The 24,039-nt window shown below is 43.2% G+C and overlaps 1 pseudogene across 1 annotated transcript in view; it reads left to right on the top strand.

The window, feature by feature from the left end:
• The window catches only part of LOC309601973 (complement component C9-like), a 41,585-nt pseudogene that overhangs the window by 4,663 nt on the left and 12,883 nt on the right, over positions 1-24,039 (top strand). Inside the window, exons 2-5 of the transcript in view lie at positions 17,949-18,085; positions 19,444-19,591; positions 21,285-21,423; positions 23,378-23,596. The product of the transcript in view is annotated as a complement component C9-like (transcript). The remainder of the gene's footprint in view (positions 1-17,948; positions 18,086-19,443; positions 19,592-21,284; positions 21,424-23,377; positions 23,597-24,039) is intronic.

Raw genomic sequence — 24,039 nt, 5'->3', positions numbered from 1 at the left:
AGAACCAGGTTCTGTTGACCAGAAGCTTGCCTTAGTGTCCCAAATATTGCTTCATCGGCTTTATCATCGTGGTTTGGAGGTCGGTAGCAGATGCCCACTGTAAGGTCCTGCTTGGAGATGACCCCCAATTTTAACCCAGAGGCATTCAATAGACCACTCACAATCACCATAGTTGACTTCGATACATTCGAGGTTTTCCTTAATATACAGTGTGACTCCTCCACCTCTTCTTCCCTGCCTGTCTTGCAAAACAGCCTATAACCATCCATCGCGATTCCCCAGTCATGTGAGTTGTCCCACCACGTCTCAGTTACTCCTATGATATCATAACCTTCTGACTGGGCACAGAGCTCCAGTTCCTCCTGTTTGCTTCCCAGACTGTGTGCATCTGTATACATACACTTGAGGTGGTTGCTCCTCTCGTACACATCTTGGGAGACAGCTAAGGAACATTTTTCACTGCTCTGGTTGGCCTGACTTACTCCCCAGTTGGATGTGGTGACATGAGCATTTCTGTTTTGGACCCCACCCCCCCAAGTCCTTCAGTTTAAAGCCCGCCTCACCAAGTTAGCCAGCCTGTTGCTGAAGATTCCCTTGCCCCTTCTGGACAGGTGGATTCCATCCCTCCCTAGCATGTTATAGTCATTGAAGAATGCGTCATTGTCGTAAAAGCCAAAACCCTCACGACAGCATCAGCCACGTGGCCAGGAGTTGATATGCATTATGCACCTATTTCTGGCTACCCCCTTCCCTCAAACTGGCAAAATGGAGGAAAAGATAACCTGGGCACCAATGTTTTTCACTTGCACCCCCAGGGCTTGAAAGTCTTCCTTGATTTTACCCAGGTTTCGGCTTTCAGTGTCGTTCATGCCTACATGAAATAGTAACAACAGATAGTAGTCCGTTTTCTTGATGAGTTGTGGCACCCTCTCGGCCACGCCTCAAACCTTAGCTCCTGGAAGGCAGCATACCTCTCGTGACTCCCTGTCAGGTTGGCAGATGGGTGCCTCAGTACCCTTCAACAGAGTCACCCACTACGAGTACTCGTCGTTTCTTTTTACGGTGTCCACTGTGTGCTGCTGGTACAGTTTCCCCTTGCAGGGGGCTTTGCAGTTCTTATGTTAAATTGCACAAAGTTCCCCCCTCCCCACCCAAAACCCAAGCTCACTATTTGTGCTCATGCTATTAGCATCCATGCTGAGACCCAGAGGAGTATTCCCAAGCCATTAGAGAAACACTGTCCTTTGAGCAAGGGGTTACAGCTTTAGAAGTTATGTCCATCTAGGATGGTGCTGTTATTACTATGTTACTATTAAGCTGTATTTTAAGTTATGCCAAAGCGACCATTTGATCAGCTTTCTGAAGGCTACCCAGAAGATGTTCCTTACATGCCAGGTCAAGCTTTTACCTTCAGCTTCATCATTGAATCCTGACTCATTTTGTCACCTCTTGCCTCTGGGACATCATCAATGCCAATGAGTTTAGCTTTGTATCTTACACCATCACCTTTGAATCTGGCCAAGAGAGATTCATCTGTCTTTTCCAGCCCTGGAGACAGAGAAAGGTTTGTGGTTGGTTGTTTTTTTTTGGTCCATTTTAAAGAGAAAAATGTCTATGTTGTGGCTTTGAGAGCTTTTTTTTTTTTTAATATAAAAATACATCATATTAGTACATATTAAAACTGTCCCTTGAGTATAACTGAATAACAACCTTAGTCCTTCCAGTAGTGCATGCACTGCAAGATAGTTACTCCTTTAAGGTTACAGTGTTCTTAAAGAATCTGGCCTCAGTTCAAAGGGTGGAGCCCAATGCTTAATATTTGGGGACTTCAAGAACAGTTGTTTGCCACATAAAAGACTAAAATATTTATAGGCAACAGCCAAGTAGATATAAGTGCTAAGCAACAACACCAAGCAAAGTGGTACTTCCCATGGCCATACAGGATGTTCAGTAAGCCTTTCAGATGTTAGCCTCTAGTTCTGGCATAGTCAGATCTCTTCTTGCCATACAAGAATCACCTAGTCCCTGTGCTAGAACTTTATATCAGCACCATCATTTCTACAAGTCCTGGTACCCCCATCCCTGTAATCACTTGGTATTTTAGCTATATTTGCTATTTCCACTACCTCAGAACTGCTTGGTTTTCTTCTCTGCATGCTCAACATACTCAGAGTGTGCACCTAGGTATGTACCTCTGAGGTAATTACATTTACATGACCTAATCTATAAAATAAAAAAATCATCTATTATCTGATCTACAATAATTCTCATTAAATGAGTTTTCTAGCTTCTCTGGAGTATAATCTGTGTCCAGCATGTCACTCTCTCTCTAGAGGGAGGGGAGGAAGTGAGTTCAGGTTCAGACTGACAGCTACTAGGATGGTCCTGGGTCTGATCACCTCCTCAGTAGGCTTTCATTTCTCCAGGCTTTTGGTGACTTGTCAGGCTCAGCAAATGAGTCATTTAACAAGTGGAACAGAGAGCTTCAAAACTTAAAGCTAGGAAGCTTTCAAGCTAAAAGCCTACCTTCTGGTTAGATTTGTTTTACTAGCTTATTTATTCACTCTTCCAGTCAGCTTGAAATCTCAGAGTTATTTCAACTATGGTGTGAGAGTGATCTTAGTTTTAGGCAAGTGCAAAAGATTAAGGAGACTGACTAGAGGAAGTGTTCAAGAGGTAAGTATTCCTTACCTTTCTTTTTTTCCTTCTTTGAAGGTTGTGCTTTCAGTGGAGCCTGGTGCTCAGGCTGGCTGTTGATAGTAGTAGTTTCAGCTTCAGTAGACATGATGAGATGGTGGTCAGCTATGCTTGCTGCAGTTTTTAAAAATCCAGATAACAATCAGTAGGCAGGCATAATATTTTACCTTGAAAAATAAATATTCTCATTAGACCTGTTAGTCCTTTTTTTTTTTTTTTTTTTGCTGAACACTGAAGCCCACTAATGCCTGAAGACATGCTCTCTAGGAGCTGAGCTTTAGGACATTCTACCCAGCTCCATGCTGGAAAGAAGAAACAGCAACCTCAAGGCACTGAGTCCTGCCTGTCAGTGATCCCACTTCCACAGTTTAGTTGGCAGAGCTACACCCAGCTCTGGTGTTATACAGCCACAGTAAGTATCCGACTCTGAAGTAAAGTTAAGGGGCAATAAGAAAAAAAAACCTAGGAAGGAGCAAATATACACAAGCAAGACCTCACTTTGGCAACTGTAAAGTGGTAGAACTCCAGATGGACAGTTGTCATCTTTATACTCTAGTCATCCCTCCATTATTGCCATCTGCCTCCATCCTATGGAGGCCAGACCACTTATTTGCATAAACTCAGCCACAAAACTCCAAGGTGGAGGAAGATGGTGTGGTGGGTTGACCTTGGCTGGACACCAGGTGCCCACCAAGCCACTCTCTCACTTCCCCCTCCTCAACTAGATAGGGGAGAGAAAACTATGACAAAAGGCTCATGGGTTGAGATAAGGACAGGGAGATCACTCAGCAATTACCATTATGGGCAAAACAGACTCAACTCAGGGAAATTAATTTAATACATTGCCAATCCAGAGTAGGGTAATGAGAAATAAAACCAAATCTTAAAACACCTTCCCCCCCACCCCTCCCTTCTTCCCGGGCTCAACTTCACTCCCAAATTCTCTACCTCCTCCCCCCAAGCAGCACAGGGACACACACATAAGTCTGAGCTTCTCCACAGTAAGACAGGGGTGTTTGCAAGGGTTTGGCCATTCTCAGTGTTAACAATTCAGTTTGAGAAGGTTAATGACAGCTTTCCAGCCAGTTTACAGGACAAATTCTCCTATCTGAGGTCTGGCACAGCTCATCTCACCTGGTGAGAGCTCACAGTACATGACAGTTATTTATCATACCTTTGGAGAACTCAGTATCTTTGAGAATCATATCTCTGGAGCGAGAGAATTAGCTGCTAAACTAAGAATGTAAGGACAGATAAAGGCTACCTTAACACAAGTTCATATTTTAAATAGCTACTTCTTGATATCTGAGTTAAGCCACTAGACTAGCACATAATCCCCTCAGGTTTTACTTTAAAATTTCACTGGGGCAGGGAGCAACATTACATAGCAGTAATCTAGTCTGCTTGGGGTACGAGAGTCTCAGCCACACTTAAGTTTGTGAATAGCAGGTCCAGCAGTGCCCCCTTCCTGGTTGGCACATCTAACATTTGTAAGAGGAAACAGTCCTCTACGCATTCCAGGAACTTGATGGATGACATGTGAGCTGCTCTATTGTTCTTCCAGCAAATGTCTGGGTAGTTGAAGTCACCCATGAGAACCAGGTTCTATTCATTGCAATGAACTCCTCCCCTTGCTCCTAGCCTGGCTAGCAACAAGGGGTTCCTGCTATGGTAATTCCCATAACATGCAACTCAGATCATGGGTTACAACAATTTAAAGGTATTTCCATTACAATCTCCACCCCTGGCCCCTTTGGACCAGACCATTGGGTTTAACACTGCAATGGAGTCCTCCCCTTGCCCCTGCTCCGACGTGGGGTCCCTCCCACGGCAGACAGTCCTCCATGAACTTCTCTAACGTGAGTCCTTCCCACGGGCTGCAGTTCTTCACAAACTGCTCCAGCGTGGGTCCCTTCCACGGGGTCACAAGTCCTGCCAGCAAACCTGCTCCAGCGTGGGCTCCTCTCTCCACGGGTCCACAGGTCCTGCCAGGAGCCTGCTCCAGCACAGGCTTCCCATGGGGTCACAGCCTCCTTTGGGCATCCACCTGCTCCAGCATGGGGTCCTCCACGGGCTGCAGGTGGATATCTGCTCCACCCTTAACTTCCATGGGCTGCTCTGGCATGGGATTATCCATGTCCACAGACGCTTTGGGGTGTCCTGCTCCCGCATGGACTCATCCACAGGTCACAGTCCCTTCGACTCGAGTTCACACTGGAGTTCCAGCCTGTCCAGTACAGCAGCACAGAAACAGCAGTGATGCCCTGGCCATCTGCCAGCCCAGGCACATGGCCGTTGCTGTTATCAAAGTGTTCCCAGGCACAGCACAGTAAGATGATAAGCAGTACAGCAAGCAGCAAAAGCAAAAAACAGCCAGTAACGAGCACTAGACTCTAATATACGGGAAGGCAAGCAAGCCCTGTGGCAAGCACGGAAGCCTGCCGATTAATAACTAAGCAGCAATAACAGCTATAAATTCGATCTAGCACATTCCAATTAAATCTGTCATTATCTCGAACCCTTCAAGCCCCACATTGGGCGCCAAAAAGGAATGTCATGGTTTAACACCAGCTAGCGACTAAGCACTACACAGCCCCTCACAGTTTAATAACTGAAGTAAAATAAAATAGAACAGTTAAATAGGTAAAGCAAAAGCTGCGCATGCAAGCAAAGCAAAACAAGGAATTCATTCACTACTTCCCATCGTCAGGCAGGTGTTCAGCCATCCCCAGGAAAGCAGGGCCCCATCACACGTAACGGTTACTTGGGAAGACAAACGCCATCACTCCGAACGTCCCCCCCTTCCTTCTTCTTCCCCCAGCTTATATACTGAGCGTGACATCATATGGTATGGAATAGCCCTTGGGCCAGTCTGGTTCAGCTGCCCTGGCTGTGCCTCCTCCCAGCTTCTTGTGCACCTGGCAGAGCATGGGAAGCTGAAAAGTCCTTGACCAGTATAAGCACTACTTAGCAACTACTTAGCAACAGCTTAGCACTACTTAGCAAGAAACAAAACAGTGTGTTATCAAGGTTGTTCTCATCCTAAACCCAAAACACAGCACTATACCATCTACTAAGAAGAAAATTAACTCTATCCCAGCTGAAAACAGGACAGATATCTTCTGGCTGGATTATTACTAACTGAATATATGATTATTACAGAGAATCCAGGAACCCTTGGGAGAATCTTTAGGCTCTGTATTAGCTTGAGTCTGATCCCTCCTTTAGGCTCTCTTCATAGACACTGCTCTTCATGGTCCATTCTTACAGTCTGCAAGGGGTTTTGGCTGCATTTTTAAGGTAATAATTTAAAAGTTCAGAAATGCATTTCAATGTAAAGTTCTACAGTACCGAAATACCTGATAATTGCTAGGAATAAGATATCCAGCTGGCTTTAGAAATCCTATTAGGTGTCTCAATATATCTTTAAGGTCTAGGGTCCAAGGGTTCCCACTATCTTTAAGGACAACCTGTCAATCTTCAACCCAAAATGCCAGAAGAGATGTTGTTATTCAGAGGCTTACAGTCCTATATCAGTAAGGAGATAGAAAGGTCATATATGCAGTCATTGTATATGCAGATACAGGAAGGAAGAAGCTGATTCTCATCCATTTGCCTTTGTTGATGTTACTGTCATGCTGAGTTGTGGAAAAATATTTAATAGAATACTGTACAGCAACTTCTCAAAGCCTTGTATGCTTATTATGAAGTTACAGTAAATTGTATTGCTGAAGTATTTGTAAGATTAGCTAGTTAAAGCTGAAGGAATTGTTTTTGAAGAGGCTGGAGGGCAGCTGGGCTACATCCAACATCAAATATATTACTGTCCTGGTTTCAGCTGGGATAGAGTTAATTTTCTTCTTAGTAGCTGGTAGAGTGCTGTGTTTTGGATTTAGGATGAGAATAATGTTGATAACACACTGATGTTTTGGTTCTTGCTGAGTAGAGTTTACACTAGTCAAGGACTTTTTAGCTTCTTGTGCTCTGCCAGGTGCATAAGAAGCTGGGAGGGAGCATAGCTAGGACAGCTGACCCAGACTGGCCAAAGGGCTATTCCATACCATATGACATCATGCTCAGTATATAAGCTAGGGGAAGAAGAAGGAAGGGGGGGACATTGGGCGTGATGGCGTTTGTCTTCCCAAGTAACCGTTACGCGTGATGGAGCCCTGCTTTCCTGGAGATGGCTGAACACCTGCCTGCCGCTGGGAAGTAGTGAATGAATTCCTTGCTTTGCTTTGCTTGTGCGTCCGGCTTTTGCTTTACCTATTAAACTGTCTTCATCTCAACCCATGAGTTTTCTCACTTTTACTCTTCCGATTCTCTCCCCCATCCCACCGGGGGGGAGTGAGCGAGCGGCTGTGTGGTGCTTAGTTGCTGGCTGGGGTTAAACCATGACAATTACAACTTTCCAGAATTTCATAGAACTGTAGAATCATGGAAGAGTCTAGATTGGAAGGGACTGCCAGAGATCTCGTACAATGGTCTGTTAAAATCAGGGCCTTAGATTAGGTTAATCAGGGGTCCTGTCAAGTGGTCTTGAATATTTCTAGTGAGGGACACTACTGTTTCCTTGGGTAACCTATTCCAATGTTTAATTGTTCTCATGGTGAAGATTTTTTTTTTTTTTTTAATATTCAGATGGCAGTTCCCCTGAAGCAACTTCTGCATGTTGCCTTCATCTTCTATATAATTACTTTCTAGGACTTAGCATTTTCTGTAGAAGTTTCCAAGAGATATGGTATACTTCTTTTTCTTTTCTTATTTTTGAGTTATAAATCTTAATATAACACAAGGTAAGTGTGACTGCAGCACAACTTCAGGTGGAATTATAATTTCAAAAAATCTGTATTGGTTCCCTAGGCTGAAGTGTCATTCTGATGTATGTAAGCATGCATGCTTAGTCAATATTTGAAATTCACGCACCTTGCAGAGTATTTTGGGATCTGTAAACCTCAATAGCACTGGAGGAAGAAAGCTGGCCACTAAATGGGTGTATGAAAGTAGAAGAAAGGGCTCAGATTAAGAGCACCATGATGAATCTAATCACAATCTTTCTGGGTCAGAGCAAAGAGACAGCTGGTCCATTAGCCTAATCCTGATAGTGACCATTAGAGGATGCTCAGGGAGAAGTGTAAAAAGCAGGCAGGTATTCAATGCCATCTCCCAAATTCCCAGCCCTTTCAGCAGCCAACAACCAGTGAGTTATTGATTTAGATGCTCAGAGTCCAGCACAAAATTGGTGAAAGAGTTCTGTGTAAAATGGAATTTTCACAAGGTTGGATCTGCATCCTGTACTAGGTACCCCAATTCATGGTACCAGGCACACAGCAAAGCTTGACAGTTCCCTACCAGCTAAGAGTTTGGGAGGTCCCTATTGTATGGAGAGAATTCTTAATTCTTTATCTCATTTCTACTGTCTGTAGATATCAGGCATATTTGTGCTTTTTGCTGTTTCCTTTTTTTAGAATCCCACCTGTTAAAAGCAACATCCTCAGCCAAGGATCCATTTACTGCAGGCCCTAGCTTGAGGTCAGGAGACTTCTCAGAAGAGAGTTGTTTAGGAGCAGCAGGTAAGACAGTGGGAGTGCATGATACAGATACTTCCAGCAGCAGCTGTGGTGCATGTTTACTGCTGGTGTGTGTGACAGTGGAAAGTCTGAGGCATCAGAGCCAGTCAGGGTCAGCTGAGTATATAAAGAGTTGCACAACAACCCTGTGATCCCCAAGCTGTTTAAGATTCAATAGCTGGAAAGAGACATAGGTCGATTTATCATTTCAATAACAACTTACTATGTATGTAACCTGGACATACAATAAATGGCACCAGAAAGCTGAACTGAGTAGTATACCTTCCTTGTCCAAACTGCAGATTTCTCTATTTTGTGGAATCAGGTTACATTTGTTTGGTCTCCTGACATATTTGTACAAGGAAAGGGGGTCAAAGAGTGGAGGGCAAAGCCCTGCCTGCATCAAAAGCCCATACATTACACTGTGGGAGCTGCAGATCTGCCAACTGGCTGGACTCAGCAAAGAAGGTCCCATTGTAGAGCAGAAGTAGCAGCATTAACCTGGAGGGATGGGTGAGAGATAATTGCCTCGCAGTGCAATACTCAGCATGTAAGGCCAAATCAGAAAAAATTACAGAGAGCAACCAGGCAAGTTAGACATCAATGCTCCTCTATTCCCCTGATTTGCAGTATTGTTACCTGTGAAGATAAGGTCACCAGTAAACTATTTGCCTTGGTTTTTAAAATTAACAAGTCATCCTACAGTGCATCAGTTTTTAATGTCTAACTGTGGGTGCTTTCAAGAAAGTCGATCTGTCAAAAGGCTATTGTGATAGCCTTTCACTTTCTGAGAGCCAGGAGTTTCATGGTATTTAAAACTTGACACCAAAATGAAGAGTGACTCTAGAAAATATAGGCCTAACTGGAAAGCTAAAGAATACTTAGCTAAATGCTTGTCTGTTTTTTCCGACAATATAAGTTAGCCTATTAGCAAATAATACCTTTATTTATGAGCCTTCTTTCAACTCAGGATAGCATTTAAATTTTCATTTAGGCTTAAGGACAACCCCACTAAAGTTAATAAGCTCAAAAATCACAAAGATGTGTATTAAAGTCCTATGCCTAATCGAGATGTGCTGCTGTGCCTTTGTCTTCAGCTTTAAGTATGGAGAACACAGCTGCTCTCTGAACAGGGGATCTGCAGGTGTTCTCTGTGTATTATTGTTTCATTCTCTTCAATAACATGAAGAGTGTGAGTATGCACAAAGATCTAAAAAAGGGAAAAAGAGCTGACTTAATAAGTCTTTAAGTTTTTTTTTAACATAATTTTAAACCAGCAAAGAATTGAAGATTAGGCAGCTGTTTATACATCTAAGTACCAAGTATTGCTATGAAAGTGAAGCAGAAAACAGCTTTGAAGATGCATCAAAAATATTGGTCTATGGTTTAAATATAAACTCAGATGTGATTTTAATGTAATGCTCAGGACTGTACTGGAATGTTTTGTTTGACAGCTTTTCAAAAAAAGCTTTCCACAGGGGGACAAGATAACTAAATTCATAAATAATGAATGCCCCCTCTCCTCCTCCTTTCTCTTAGCTTTTATTGCTGAGCAGACCTCATATGGTATGGAATATCCCTTTGGTCAGTCTGGGACAGCTGACCCAATGTCCCCTCCCAAGATCTTGCCCACCCCCAGCCTACTGGCCTTTGGGGGTGAGGGGGGGGGGAATGTTGGAGAGACAGCCTTGATTCTGTGGGAGCACTGCTCAGCAATAGCCAAAACACTGGTGTATTATCAACACCTGTCTAGCTACCAATACAAAGCACAGCACTATGAGGGCTGCTATGAAGAAAATTATCTCAGCCAGACCCAGTACAATCTCCACCCCTTATTCCATACCATTTACGTCATGCTCAGGTCCCACATAATTTAATACATGAATATATCTTCTAACCATCCCATTGTATTTAATTCTCGTTACCGAAATCCCTTCTTACCAACACTTACAACTTAAACTACATACTTAAATCATCTTTACATACAACATACAGATTTATACATTCTCATTAACTACTGTCCTCTGTCCTTTAAGAAATGCATATTATTCTCCCATTCTATGGGCTTCCTCCACTCCTTCAAATGTTCATAACAACAGGCTATGACTTGGGCCCCATCTGTCAAGATGGGTGCTCAGGACAGGAGAAGCATGTTCGGTTGTTGGGCACCAACACCAGCTTGGTTTGGGTCATCATTGCACTCGCCCGGTTCCTTGTGAAACTCACTCTTCGTCGGTTCAGGTTGTTCCTGTAATATTACTTCCTACAACATACAACTCGCATCACAGATTATTTTTTCCCCCAAGGTTAAATGTCCTTGAGGCACACAATGGGTCTCTCCATCCTTCTGAATTACCCACCAGGTACACCCAGGTCCTTGAATAAAAGCAATCCCACTGATGTCCTGCAGAAACAAGAATTTTCCAATTAGCATAACTACTACCCTCCTGTGCCTTGGGAAAGGAATTTGGGAGGGAGCTAAGAGATATGAAAGTGTTTGTATAAGTAACAAACTGTGGAAAATTAACGGCTCTAACCTTGAAGAAGAGCTAACAAGCTGATAAAAGGGACCATCTTGGCGCCAAAGACTGGACAGTGGCCAGAGAAGCATGAAGTCTGATAAAACTGCAGAAACTGGGTGAAAGGTAAATGCGGCAAGGGGAGATCGCGACCACTGACTCAATTCAGGACTGAAAACACTTGCCCCCCCCCACCTGAAAGGAGCATGCGTGCTAATTTACATAGCAAGCAAGGCTAATTTAAATACAGCAAACCAATAGTGTATGAAATGTTAATCACTAACCAATAAGTGTAAATTTGGGTGGGTTTATACTAATCATGTAACCTGATAAATATGTTGTAGTTTTGTATGATGGTGTGCTTGATTTGTGGAATTTCCACCTAGCACCCTGCGCAGAATAAAGCAATGTCAGCTCTCTAAACTAGATTTTGTCTTTTGTTTGTAGGGTTTTCTCAATTACGTGCAACACCATGAATGGGTTTGCCTTTTCCCATGGGAGGACCAATCCACACCACCTTCCCAAGCTACTTCCCTATGATGTGCACTATGGGGACCTTATCTCCTCCCACAGTATGTAGGGGTTTTGTTTGGGTGGGATCAGGACAGTTAGCAGATCCTCTGGTGTTAACCAGCAAAGTGGCTTCTGCTAAATTTATATCCCAGTGCTTCCATGCCCCATTGCCCAATGCTCTCAACATAGTCTTTAACAGTCCCCTATATCTCTCAATCTTTCTAGAGGCTTCTGGGTGATAGGGGATGTGATGCACCCACTCAATGCCATGTTTCTTTGTCCAGGAGTTTATGAGGTTATTTTGGAAATGAGTCCCATTGTCTGATTCAATTCTTTCTGGGGTACAATGTCACCACAAAATTTGCCTTTCAAGGCCTAAGATGGTGTTTCGGGCAGTGGCATGGTGTGGGATAATAACAGAAGATTGACAAGGAGGATTGTAAACACACTCAAGCGTCACATGGTTTACAGGATATGTTTCTAGCCAACCAGTAGTTGCTTCCACCATGGTGAGTATGTAGCGCTTTCCTTGGTGTGTTTGTGGCAGTGGTCCAATATAGTCAATTTGCCAGGCCTCGCCATATCAAAAACCCAGCCACTGCCTTCTATTCCAGGGAGACTTTACTCGTGTGGCTCGCTTGATTGCAGCATGTGTATCATGTTCATGGGTGATCTGTGTGATGGCCTCCATGATCAGGTCAACCCCTCAATCACAAGCCCATCTGTATGTTGCATCTCTCCCTAGATGTCCCGATGTTTTGTGGGCCCATCGAGCTATAAATAGCTCACCCTTACACTCCCAGTCCATGTCCACCTGAGACACTTCAATTTTGACAGCCTTGTCTACCTGTTCGTTGTTTCAATGTTCTTCAGTGGCGCAGCTTTTGGGCATGCGAGCATCTACATGACGTACCTTCAGAGCCATGTTTTTGACCCAGGCAGTGATGTCCTGCCACAATACAGCAGCCCAGATGGGTTTACCCCTGCGTTGCCAATTGGTCTTCTTCCACTGCTGTAGCCACCCCCATAGGGCATTAGCCATCATCCAGGAGTCAGTACAGAGATAGAGTACTGGCCACTTTTCTCATTCAGCAATCTCTAGGGCTAGTTGGATGGCTTTCACTTCTGCAAACTGACTTGACTCACCTTCTCCTTCAGTGGCCTCAATGACTTGTCATGTGGGACTCCACACAGCAGCTTTCCACTTCCGATGGTTTCCTACCACACAACAGGATCCATCAGCAAACAAAACATAATGCCTTTCATCTTCTGATAACTCATTATATGATGGTGCCTCTTGGGCACGAGCCACCTCCTCAGGCAATGCTCCAAAATCTCTGCCTTCTGGCCAGTCCATGATCTCTTCCAGGATTCCTGGGTGGTTGGGTTTCCCCAATCGAGCCTGTTGCGTGATCAACGCTAGCCACTTACTCCATGTAGTACTGGTTGCATGATGTGTAGAGGGAATGTTTCCTTTGAATATCAAGTGTAGCACAGGCAATTGCAGTGCCAAGAAGGAGATATGCTTCTGTACCAACAACTTCTGAAGTGGCTCGACCCCCCCTCATATGCTGCTAGTATCTCTTTTTCAGTTGGGGTGTAGTGGGCTTCTGATCCTTGATACCCCCAGCTCTAAAACCCTAGAGAATGACCTTGGGTTTCTCCTGATGTTTTCTGCCAGAGGCTCCAGGTGAGACCATGCTCCCCAGCTGCAGTGTAGAGTACATTTTGCACAGCTGGTCCTGTCTGGACAAGCCCAAGAGCTACTGCATGAGCTATTTCCTGTTTGATCTGCTCAAAGGCTTGTTGTTGCTCAGGGCCCCACTCAAAATAGTTCTTCTTTCGAGTTACTTGATAGAGAGGGCTCACAAGCTGGCTATAACCTGGAATATGCATTCTACAGAATTCCACAGTGCCTAGGAAAGCTTGTGTTTCCTTCTTGTTTGCTGGTGGAGACATAGTTGCTATCTTGTTGACCACATCCATAGGCACATGACAGTGTTTATCCTGCCATTTTATTCCCAAGAACTGAATCTCCTGTGCAGTCCCTTGACCTTGCTTCTTTTTATGGTGAAACTAGCTTTCAGAAGAATCTGAATTACTCTTTTTCCCTTCTCAAACACTTCTTCTGCCTTGTTTCCCCACACGATGATGTCATTGATGTATTGTAGATCATAGAATCATAGAATGCTTTGGATGGAAGGGACCTTTAAAGGTCATCTAGTCCAACCCCCCTGCAATTGGCAGGGACATCTACAACTAGATCAGGTTGCTCAGAGCCCCATCCAACCTGACCTTGAATGTTTCCAGGGATGGGACTTCTACAGCCTCTCTGGGCAACCTGTTCCAGTGTTTCACTGCCCTCATCATAAAAAATTTCTTCTTTATATCTAGTCTGAATCTACCCTCTTTTAGTTTAAAACCATTACCCCTTGTCCTATTGCTACAGGCCCTGCTAAAAGATGTTCAGGGGCATCACCCTTTTCCAGTGCAGTTTGGATTAATCCATGACAAACGGTAGGGCTGTGCTTCCACTCCTGGGGCAGTCGATTCCAGGTGTATTGGACACCCCTCCATGTGAAAGCAAACTGTGGCCTGCATTCTGCTGCCAAAGGAATTGAAAAAACCGCATTGGCAATATCAGCTGTAGCATACCATTTGGCAGCCTTGGACTCCAGTTCATACTGGAGCTCTAGCATGTCCGGCACGGCAGCACTCAGTGGTGGTGTAACTTCGTTCAGGCCCCAACAGTCTACTGTTAGTCTCCACTCTCCATTAGACTTTCACACTGGCCATATGGGACTATTAAAGGGTGAGCGAGTCTTGCTGATCAGGCAAGTACTCTCAGGCTTGGCTCTCCGATTGATGAATCATGGATGGGAACCAGGGAGTCTTGCTTGGTGCAATACTGCTGCTGGTGCACCATCATGGTAGCAATTGAAACCTGCTGTTCTTCAACTCGCAGCAATCCCACAACGAAGGGATCTTCCAAGAGGCCAGGCAGGGTAGATAGCTGTTTAATCTTCTCTGTGTTCACGGTGGCTACACCAAAAGCCCACCGGTACCCCTTTGGGTCCTTGAAGTACTCTCTCCTGATGTAGTCTATGCCAAGGATACAAGGGGCCTCTGGGTTGGTCATAATGGGGTGCTTTTGCCACTTGTCCCCTGTTAAGCTCACCTCAGCCTCCAATATAGACAATTGTTGGCATCCCCCTGTCACTCCAGAGATCCAGATGGGTTCTGTGCCCCTATACCCTGATGGCACCAGCATGCACTGTGCACCAGTGTCTGCCAGAGCCTTATACTTCTGTGGGTCTGATGTGCCAGGCCATTGAATCCACACAGTCCAATATACCCAGTCATCCCTTTCCTCCTCCTGGCCAAAGGCAGGGACCCTCTGTTCCCGTTCAGAGTATTCACTGTCTGACCCTTTCAGGGCCAGACCAGAAGTCCCCTCACCAGGATCAAGGGAGGTGATCTCAGTCCTTCTATATCTGGGAGATCACTGATTGCTGCCTTGTGTCTCTACAGCAACTAAGTTGACAGCCTTCTTGGGTGGCCCCTTCTTAACAGCTGTCTTCCCTCTCAGTTTGCGTACACAGGGTTCCAGCTTAAAGGTGGGTTCACCATCCCACTCTCTCATTTCATGAGGAGTGACAGAGATTTTCTTCAAAGTTTTGGAGCCAGGAAGATGCTCTCTCCACAGTTGGTGTAGCCATATCCGGGCAATACATCGCTGCCAAGCTGTTAGAATATGACACTGGGGCACTTTTTGAATCACCTTCCTCCACATGGCCCATGTGCACAGGATGTCCTCTGGATCTTTGGAGACCTCATCATTGTCTAGATCACTGTAGATGACTTCCAGTACTGCTAATTCTCTCAGGTACTGGATGTCTTCATCTGTGTTAGTCCACTTTCCTGGGGATTTCACAAGATCTTCCTTGAATGGATATTTTGCCCTCACACTTGAGAGGAGCTGTCTCCAGAGACTGCAAATTGCTGCCTCTTTTCCAGTTCCTCTCTCAGTTCCCCAGTTTGTTGGGCTTCCTTACCTTCCAATTGCTGACCATCAGCCCCGTTATCCCAGCATTGGAGCAGCCAGGCAGCAATCTGCTCACCTGGCTGGCGGATGGAATCTTCCCGCATGTCTCGAAGTTCTGATGAGGTCAGGGACTGGGCAGTTTCAGCTTCCTGTCTGAATTCTCTCACTCCTTCCTCCAATTTCTTTGCTGAAGGACTGGCTTCTTGATCAAACCCTTCCTCTTCTTCCTCCTCCCTTACTAATCAATGATATGGACCCGTTGTTCCCCTTGTCCACTGTTTCTTTTTCACTACTGGGGCAATTACTGTAGTTGTTGCTTGGGTCCCTATCTCGACCATGGTGTCCTCAGATGCATTTTGGGTGCCTATCTCTACTATCATGTCAACAGATATAGTTTGCACCCCAGTCTCAGTCAAGGTCTTCTCAGAGGTAGTTTGGGTCCCTACCTTAACTACAGTCATCTGATAATACTGAACTGTGGCTCAGTAGGCACAGGCCAAGCCCCAGTACAGTGCTAGAAGCTGCTGATCTTCATTGGAGTAGGCAAGGCATCCTTCTATCAGGTGGCATGTCAATTTACCAGGGTTACTTGCCTGTTCAGGTGCAAAGTCCCAGGCTATGGGAGGTGATAACCACCCTAGGCACCTGCCCAAATCCTTCCACACACCCTGCCACCCAGGGACTGGCCGCCTCAGGGCACATTTCAGTATCGCCTCACCTTATCTTCTCTTACACTAGGACGACACCAGATTCTAGCAAACCCCACAATATGCCAGCAGTGTTAATTAGTAGTATTAAACAGCTCACATAAGGGTGAGCAAGGACCTCGGGAGCCTGCATAATAAAACCACCCACATCAATCCTGGGTAGGAAGAGGGAGATGTATTCCCTCATCCTCTCCACAAGATAGCTCCCCCAGCACAGTAAGGCCATCAATGCCAGGGCAAAGCACATATAGCCATTGTTTGTATTGGCGTGTTCCCAAGCTCAGCAAAATAAAGAGATAAGCAGTGCAGCCAACAAACTCCGTGACCTGCACAGGAGATATTGCCACTTAATAACTACTTTAGCTATAGCACACTTAATACAAAACTGCCATTGTCTCATGCCCCACACTGGGTGCCAAAAAGGACTGTGATGGGTCAAGATAAAGGCAGTTTAATAAAAGCAAAAGCAAAGGCCATGCGTGGAAGCAAAGGAAAACAAAACATTTATTCTCTACTTCCCATCAGCAGGCGATGTCCAGCCACTTCCAGGGAAGCAGGGCTTCAGTACGTTTAGCGGTTGCTCCGGAAGACAAACGTTGTAAATAACGAATGCCCCCTTTCCTCCTCCTTTCTCTTAGCTTTTATTGCTGAGCAGACCTCATATGGTATGGAATATCCTTTTGGTCAGTTTGGGTCAGCTGTCCTGGCTATGTCCCCTCCCAAGATCATAGAATCATAGAAACGTAGAATGTCCTGAGTTGGAAGGGACCCACAAGGATCATCGAGTCCAACTCCTGTCCTTGCATAGGACAACCCCAAAAACCACACCATATGTCTGAGGGTGTTGTCCAAATGCTTCTTGAATATTGTCAGGCTTGGCGCCGTGACTACCTCCCAGGGGAGCTTGTTCCAGTGTTCCACCACCCTCTGCATGAAGAATCTTTTCCTAATGTCCAACCTAAACCTCCCCTGGCATGTCTTCCTGCCATCCCCTCAGGTCCTATCATTGGTCATCAGGGAGAAGAGATCAGCACCTGCCCCTCCTCCTTCCCTTGTAAGGAAGCTGTAGACTGCGATGAGGTCTCCCCTCAGTCTCCTCTTCTCCAGGCTGAACAGACCAAGTGACTTCAGCCACTCCTTGTACGGCTTCCCCTCTAAACCCTTCACCATCTTTGTGGCTCTCCTCTGGACACTTTCTAGTAGTTTCGTATCCTTTTTGTACTGTGGTGCCTGAAACTGCACACAGTACTCAAGATGAGGCCGCACCAGTGCAGAGTAGAGCGGGACAATCGCCTCCCTCGACCGGCTAGCAATACAGTGCTTGATGCACCCCCGGACATGGTTGGCCCTCCTGGCTGCCAGGTCACGCTGTTGGCTCATGTTCAACTTGCCGTCAACCAGAACCCCCAGATCCCTCTCCACGGGGCTGCTCTCAGATCTTGCCCACCCCCAGCCTACTGGCCTTTGGGGGTGAGGGGGGGGAATGTTGGAGAGGCAGCCTTTATGCTGTGGGAACACTGCTCAGCAGTAACCAAAACACTGGTGTGTTATCAACACCTGTCTAGCTACCAATACAAAGCACAGCACTATGAGGGCTGCTATGGGGAAAATTAACTCCATCTCAACCAGACCAAATACAATGATGTATGTCCTCCCTGGATTGAAAATAATGAAAATAGCAAAATGAACAAAATATAGTGAAAAATAAGCAACTCTACATACTTGCTAAGACATTATTGTTAATTCAATGTTCCTGCACACTTTTTTTACACCATGAGCTGTGCCTATGGATTTTCAAGTTCTAAGTTCAGCTGGAAATCCTTCAGTTCTGGTAGTTCTTCTCTTTTCTCTCTAAGCAATGTCAATAGTGTTATTTATCTTTCAAGTTTCACTCTAGACATATTGAAAGATTTGGACAGTTTGGTGGAACACCATGCCTGGAGACTTTAGGAAATACACAAAGATGTAAAACCAGCCACGTCTGTCCTGAAGAACCGGAACCAGACTGTGGTATTGACTTTCAATGCAATTCTGGTAGGTTTTGTTTTCATGATATAGTGAGTTATGCAATAACTCAGCAAACCATGTTTTGCTTAGTTCAGTGAAGAAGCTCAATCAGTTTCCATTGAAGACAAAATGCATACACAAAAAGAGAGATATGCTTCAGTGCTTTTCTAGTTGGGGATGATTTCCTGAAGCAGTGCCTTATTGCTAGGGTTTAAAGAGAGTCCCCAGTGCGTAGATAGGTGGATTGCAAAGCCACAAGGCCAAAACTACAGCATGAACAATGATTGAGAAGGGGTACATTCCTCTTATCTCCCATAATAATTTGCATCTAGTTTAAATTCCTCTCCTGTATTTTCTACTCCATGGTTAAAAGCTGACCATGCTATGAATGTCCTTTCTTCTAGCATACCTGCTCCATCTGCTACAGAATCACTGTGTTTTATGAAAAATCACTGGGAAAAACTAGGACTGAAGGAACTTTAACAAAATGGATAGGGAGGTTTACTGACCAGAGCGGTATGATACATGCTAGCTGAAGACCAGAATGCCTCTAGATCCAAAGAAAGATGTAAATTTGTAAAGCAATACATGCATGGCATATGAATTAATGTTCAAGATTCATCATAAATCAAAATAAAATAGGATAAGTTAATGGTAATAAAGCTAGTCAAAACAGAAAAGGAAAGATGCTAGGTGAATTTTGAGTCCCAAGCCATTGTCAGTATTGTCTTTATCTCAAATACTGTGAAGTCCAAGTAGAGAAAGAAAAATCAGAAAGTATGTGTTTAACAACTAGTTCACAGCCATTGTGTGGCACTTACAGGTGAGGTAGTTGATATCAACAAGTGTTGTTTTATTATGCTAGGGCTAAATTTACCCCGAATCTTTAAATCTGGTAGAAAAAAGTCAGTCTTCGTAAAACCTGTGATACCCAGCCTCAGGAGAATTACTATTTCACTGTTGCTTTAGAACACAAATCACTATAGTTCATTATAACAGTGTCCAAATAATATAGTCCAAATAGTAACAATTTAAACTCTTTGTTGATATTGAATTAATATTTTCTTGTATTCTATTAATACAAATTTAAAAAAACATCTAATATTCAAATATGAATATAGAAACAATCATAGGAGATAACTACTTTCTGCAAATGACAGTTCTCCTGTCACTTACTTTTCTTAGCCATCCCAGTAAACTAATAAGCAAATTTAGTAGTATGATTTTGTTTTCATTTGAAGGAGGCAGGGTGTAGGACTCTAATTCCTCATGACAATAATAGAAATATACAAAGAGGAAGATCTCAATAAAGAGTAGCTGGGGGTGTCATTTAAAGTGCATCTTGGAAAAAAATGGATTAATTCAATGTTTTATTACTTGATTAGGTCGATGTATAAAGCGACAACTTGTGTGTAATATAGATAATGACTGTGGAGACTTTTCTGATTAAGATAACTGTGAATCCAACCAACAATCACCATGCCCTAACCATGATATTGATGTGTCTGAAGTTGGCAGGACTGCAGGGCAAGGATATGTAATGAAGGAAAAAGTAGTATTGGGCCTTGTGAAGAGCCTGAGTGTCTCCAAAGCCAGCTGAAAACAGTGGGGCACACTGACATTCCCAAAAGTGGAATCTGAATTGTGTTCACATTTGTATTTAGAAATGCTACATAGCTTTTGGAAGAACACCTAACTACTGTTTTATTTTGTATACTTGGGGAGGAAAAAACATTTATCTAGACATGAATACTAAGTAAATAAATCATGTTAATACACAGAATCATATATAGATGTTACATGAATATGCTTAAAATACTTATTATTTAAATGTAAAGTTTATAGATATGTTTCAAGTGATATTTCATAAAGACTCAGTCATTCCCAATTACTTTACTAACATGCACATCTAAAAGGGAGAAAACGTATCTATCTATCTTGATTATTTATACAACAGGCTGCCTTACTGCAACAACATTCTGCCTGCAGTTTTTTTCCAGTATTGCATTCTCCACTTCCCAGATCTTCATTATTTACAGGAGTTTTTCTCATTAATCTAAGTCGAAAATTAATCTTTCTATTCTCAGACCCTTATGGATTTCTTTCTTTTCAAACAAAAAGAAAGTATGACATTTTGTGTATCTACAAATCGAGTTAGAAGGCAGCTATCCAAACTGGAACAGGTGAAAATAAAAGTATACTACAGCATCACCTTGTGTTTAAATGAAAAGGATGCATCCTGCTTTTCATTTTGATATAGTATTACTGCACAAGAGCAAAATACTGTCTTTGTTCCATGAGGAAGACAGACAGATACTTAGGCATTTTTAGAAGTACCTTCTTTATCTTTTCTATTATAATACATTACTAAAATCTTCCATGAGAAAATGTTGTATAGGTGTGCAGTAGTGACACTGATGACTTTGATGAATTGATAACCACTTTCTACGCTCAGCTAGGTATATGGACATGTATCAGACATAAATATTGGAAATACTAAAAAGATTGAAATCTATGAAACAGATCTAGAAAGGCAAAAAACACAATACAGAATCCCCCAAGGAGTAGTTATTTTTTGAAGTATCTCTTGTACATTGGTATATAGATGCATAGAGCTATACAGACAATGATGTGCCCTCTTCTCTGGATTTGTAGCAGTTCATATTTCCTCTCCTCTTCTCCCAGGGAGTGACCTGGTGTAGTAATAGAATTCCCTGGAGCAGAGACAAAGCTAGGAGTATCTGTATATTCCTTCTACAGATTTGATGGACCTTTTACACACTGGATACCAAAGCTCCAAACAGCATACAAACTATATGAATTATGAAAAAAAACAGGATAAAAGTAGCTGTTGAGATGTCCCTTTTAAACCTATTAGGAATGCTTCCTTACAAATGCATTGTTCAAGAAGAAATGGCTTTTACTTCCTTTCATTCCTAAGGTTCTCACTGTGTTTGATATTTAATATCTATCTTTTATTTGCTGATTATTTCTCATACATGGCCCTTAAAGTGCTTTACAAAAGATGTATCATTATCTCCATTACACAGATGAGAGCACAAGAGATGAGGCAAGCTGCTGCAGATGAAGCAAAATTCAGTTCCACAGCAATAGTCTCCATCTCTTACAGAATCTGACTTTTCCAGTCATAATACCATTCTCTACAGGCTATGGGTGCTGACACCTCCTTTTATGAAGTGTAACCTCTCTTGTATTCCTCTTGTAGAATCAATGTTTTAGGGATGCAGCCAATGGCCAGCCCACGTGAGAATGACTTTTTCAATAGTCTTTGTGAAAGGGTGCGTGATGGAAACACACAGACATACTACCACAAGCCATGAAACGTGGGTGTTCTCACTTACAATGTAAAAGTCTAAGTCCTTCTGTGCAAACTAGAATGTGTTTAACTGAATACTGAATCCTGACATCCTCTTGGAAGACTCAGCATATCTCTTGAGTCAGGCAGAAGCAGCTTTTTAGCATCAATCTTTTGATAACATCTAGAGGGAAACAGGTTATGGTATCATTTACTTTAGCAGTTAAGTTCAGTTGCTCCAGATAAATTCCCACATGTTCTTTGCTGCATCTGTGCACAGTAAATGAAAGTGGCTTTCTGGAATGTTTACAATATAAGCAGATGAGATGAACAGGAGATGTACAGAAAGGAATATGATGATACCTAACTTTTACTACTTTTTCAAGGACACACAAAAAACACTGATAAAAAGGCAGGAATAACATTATCATAGAATCATGGAGTCATTTAGGTTGGAAAAGACCCTTAAGATCATCGAGTCCAACCATTAACCTAGCACTGCCAAGTCCACCACTAAACCATGTCCCTAAGCACCACATCTATCCTTCTTTTAAATACCTCCAGGGATGGGGACTCAACCACTTCCCTGGGCAGCCTGTTCCAGTGCCTGAGTACCCTTTCAGTGAAGACATTTTTCCTAATATCCAATCTAAACTTCCCCTGGCACAACTTGAGGCCATTTCCTCTTGTCCTATGACTTGCTACTTGGGAAAAGAGACTGAACCCCACCTGGCTACAACCTCCTTTCAGATAGTTGTAGAGAGCAATAAGGTCTCCCCTCAGCCTCCTCTTCTCCAGGCTAAAGACTTGTTCTCTAGACCCTTCACCAGCTTCATTGCTCTTCTTTGGACGCACTCCAGCACCTCAATGTCCTTCTTGTAGTGAGGGGCCCAAAAATGAACACAGTATTCGAGGTGCGGCCTCACCAGTGCCGAGTACAGGGGGACAATCACTTCCCTAGTCCTGCTGGCCACACTATTTCTGATGCAAGCCAGGATGCTGTTGGCCCTCTTGGCCACCTGGGCACACTGCCAGTTCATATTCAGCTGGCTATCAACCAACACCCCCAGGTCCTTTTCCACCAGGCAGCTTTCCAGCCACTCTTCCCCAAGCCTGTAGTGTTGCCTGGGGTTGTTGTGACCCAAGTGCAGGACCCAGCACTTAGCCTTGTTGAACCTCATACAGTTGGCCTCAGCCCATCAGTCCAGCCATTATGATACTCTGGTCCTGCTTGGGTTTCCTAGTCAGTGATGACTTTCTCTGTCCCACTGAAAAGAAAAATCTAATAGACCTTTTGAGATTCAGACTATGACTTCCAGTGAAGTTTAAATACCAAAAATATTGATCGTTCTTAGAAACATCACTCAGATGCATTTCAGAATTCAAAGCAAGTATTTTGCTTACCAAATGCTTTGCCTATCACTGTAACTAGGAACTTCATAGAACAATGACAATTTAAACCAGATCCTGCCCAAAATGAGCAAATCTGACCCAGAGATCATTGCTCATATTTGATTTTAATACAAAACCATTTTCAGTTACTAAAACTCTATATTCTGCTAAAATATACAAAAATAAACAACACTGAAATAAGTATTCTTAATTAGCTATTGTCTGCTCTAAGAAAAGAAAGAAAAATCATAATTCTGATTAATTTCAGATGTTGGGACCTATTAGCAAATCTTGTCTGTATTCTAGAAAGGAGCTGGAGACTACTGTTCCTTACGTGTAAAGGAACTGTTGACACACATAAATTGCTTCAACAGTGTTACATGCTGAGATTTAACACTCACTGAAACATTGTCACTGCAGGTTTTTTTGTTTACTTTTGAACCACTGAGCTGATTCAGATGAGGTGGTTTGGGGAGGGTGTGGTATTTCCATTTGTTTTCTTTTATTAGAGCTATAAGAAAGTTTAAAACATACAACTTTAAACTGCTACATAGATTTTTGTTACTGCCTGTTTTGTTTTCTCATACAACCTTTTCATTATCTTTTCTAAGACAAAAGCAGACAAAACCTTCACATCTGAGTTCTACCATGATCGTGTAAAAATGTTATGAGAGGTTTACAAAGAAAAACAAAAATACTTTAATGCTGACATGTCTCTGAAATACACACCTACTGAAGGAAGTAACAAAAATGGTTCAGAAGGAAATTTCAAGTATCACTATAGCAAGAATACAAGTTTAAGTTCTATCCTGAAAAGCTTCACAGAAAGAGTAAGAAAGATTAATCAAGCTAAAGTGTTTAATGTAACTATTTTACAAACAGTAAAAGTTACACAGTGTTAGAATAACGCAATATTAATTTATGTATTCTAGTTGCCTGCTGCTTTTCTGGTATTTTATTCACAAAAATGAAATATTGGCAATACTAGGGCTAAGATTTCAGATGTGGCCAAAGGGTAACCAAATGTAGCTTAATCTTCCCGCTGTTTACCCTTGACTAGCGACCACCCTCATCTTCAACAGGGGCTTGACATTAGAAAAGGTCAGAGATCTCTGATCTCATCTTGATTAAAAAGCAGCTCTGATCTAGTGCAGTGTGGGCAAATTAGATCAAGTCCTGGGATAAAAAATTGCCACTGAGTAGGCCTAAACTAGGTAAACTGGACATGCAAAATAGACATGTAGACTAATAACTGAAGGTCAGATCTCAGCCA

Source organism: Platalea leucorodia (genome assembly GCF_965183815.1).
Source record: "Platalea leucorodia genome assembly, chromosome: W".
In the NCBI taxonomy this organism is placed as follows: Eukaryota; Metazoa; Chordata; class Aves; order Pelecaniformes; family Threskiornithidae; genus Platalea; species Platalea leucorodia.
This window is presented reverse-complemented; position numbering and strand designations above follow the sequence as displayed.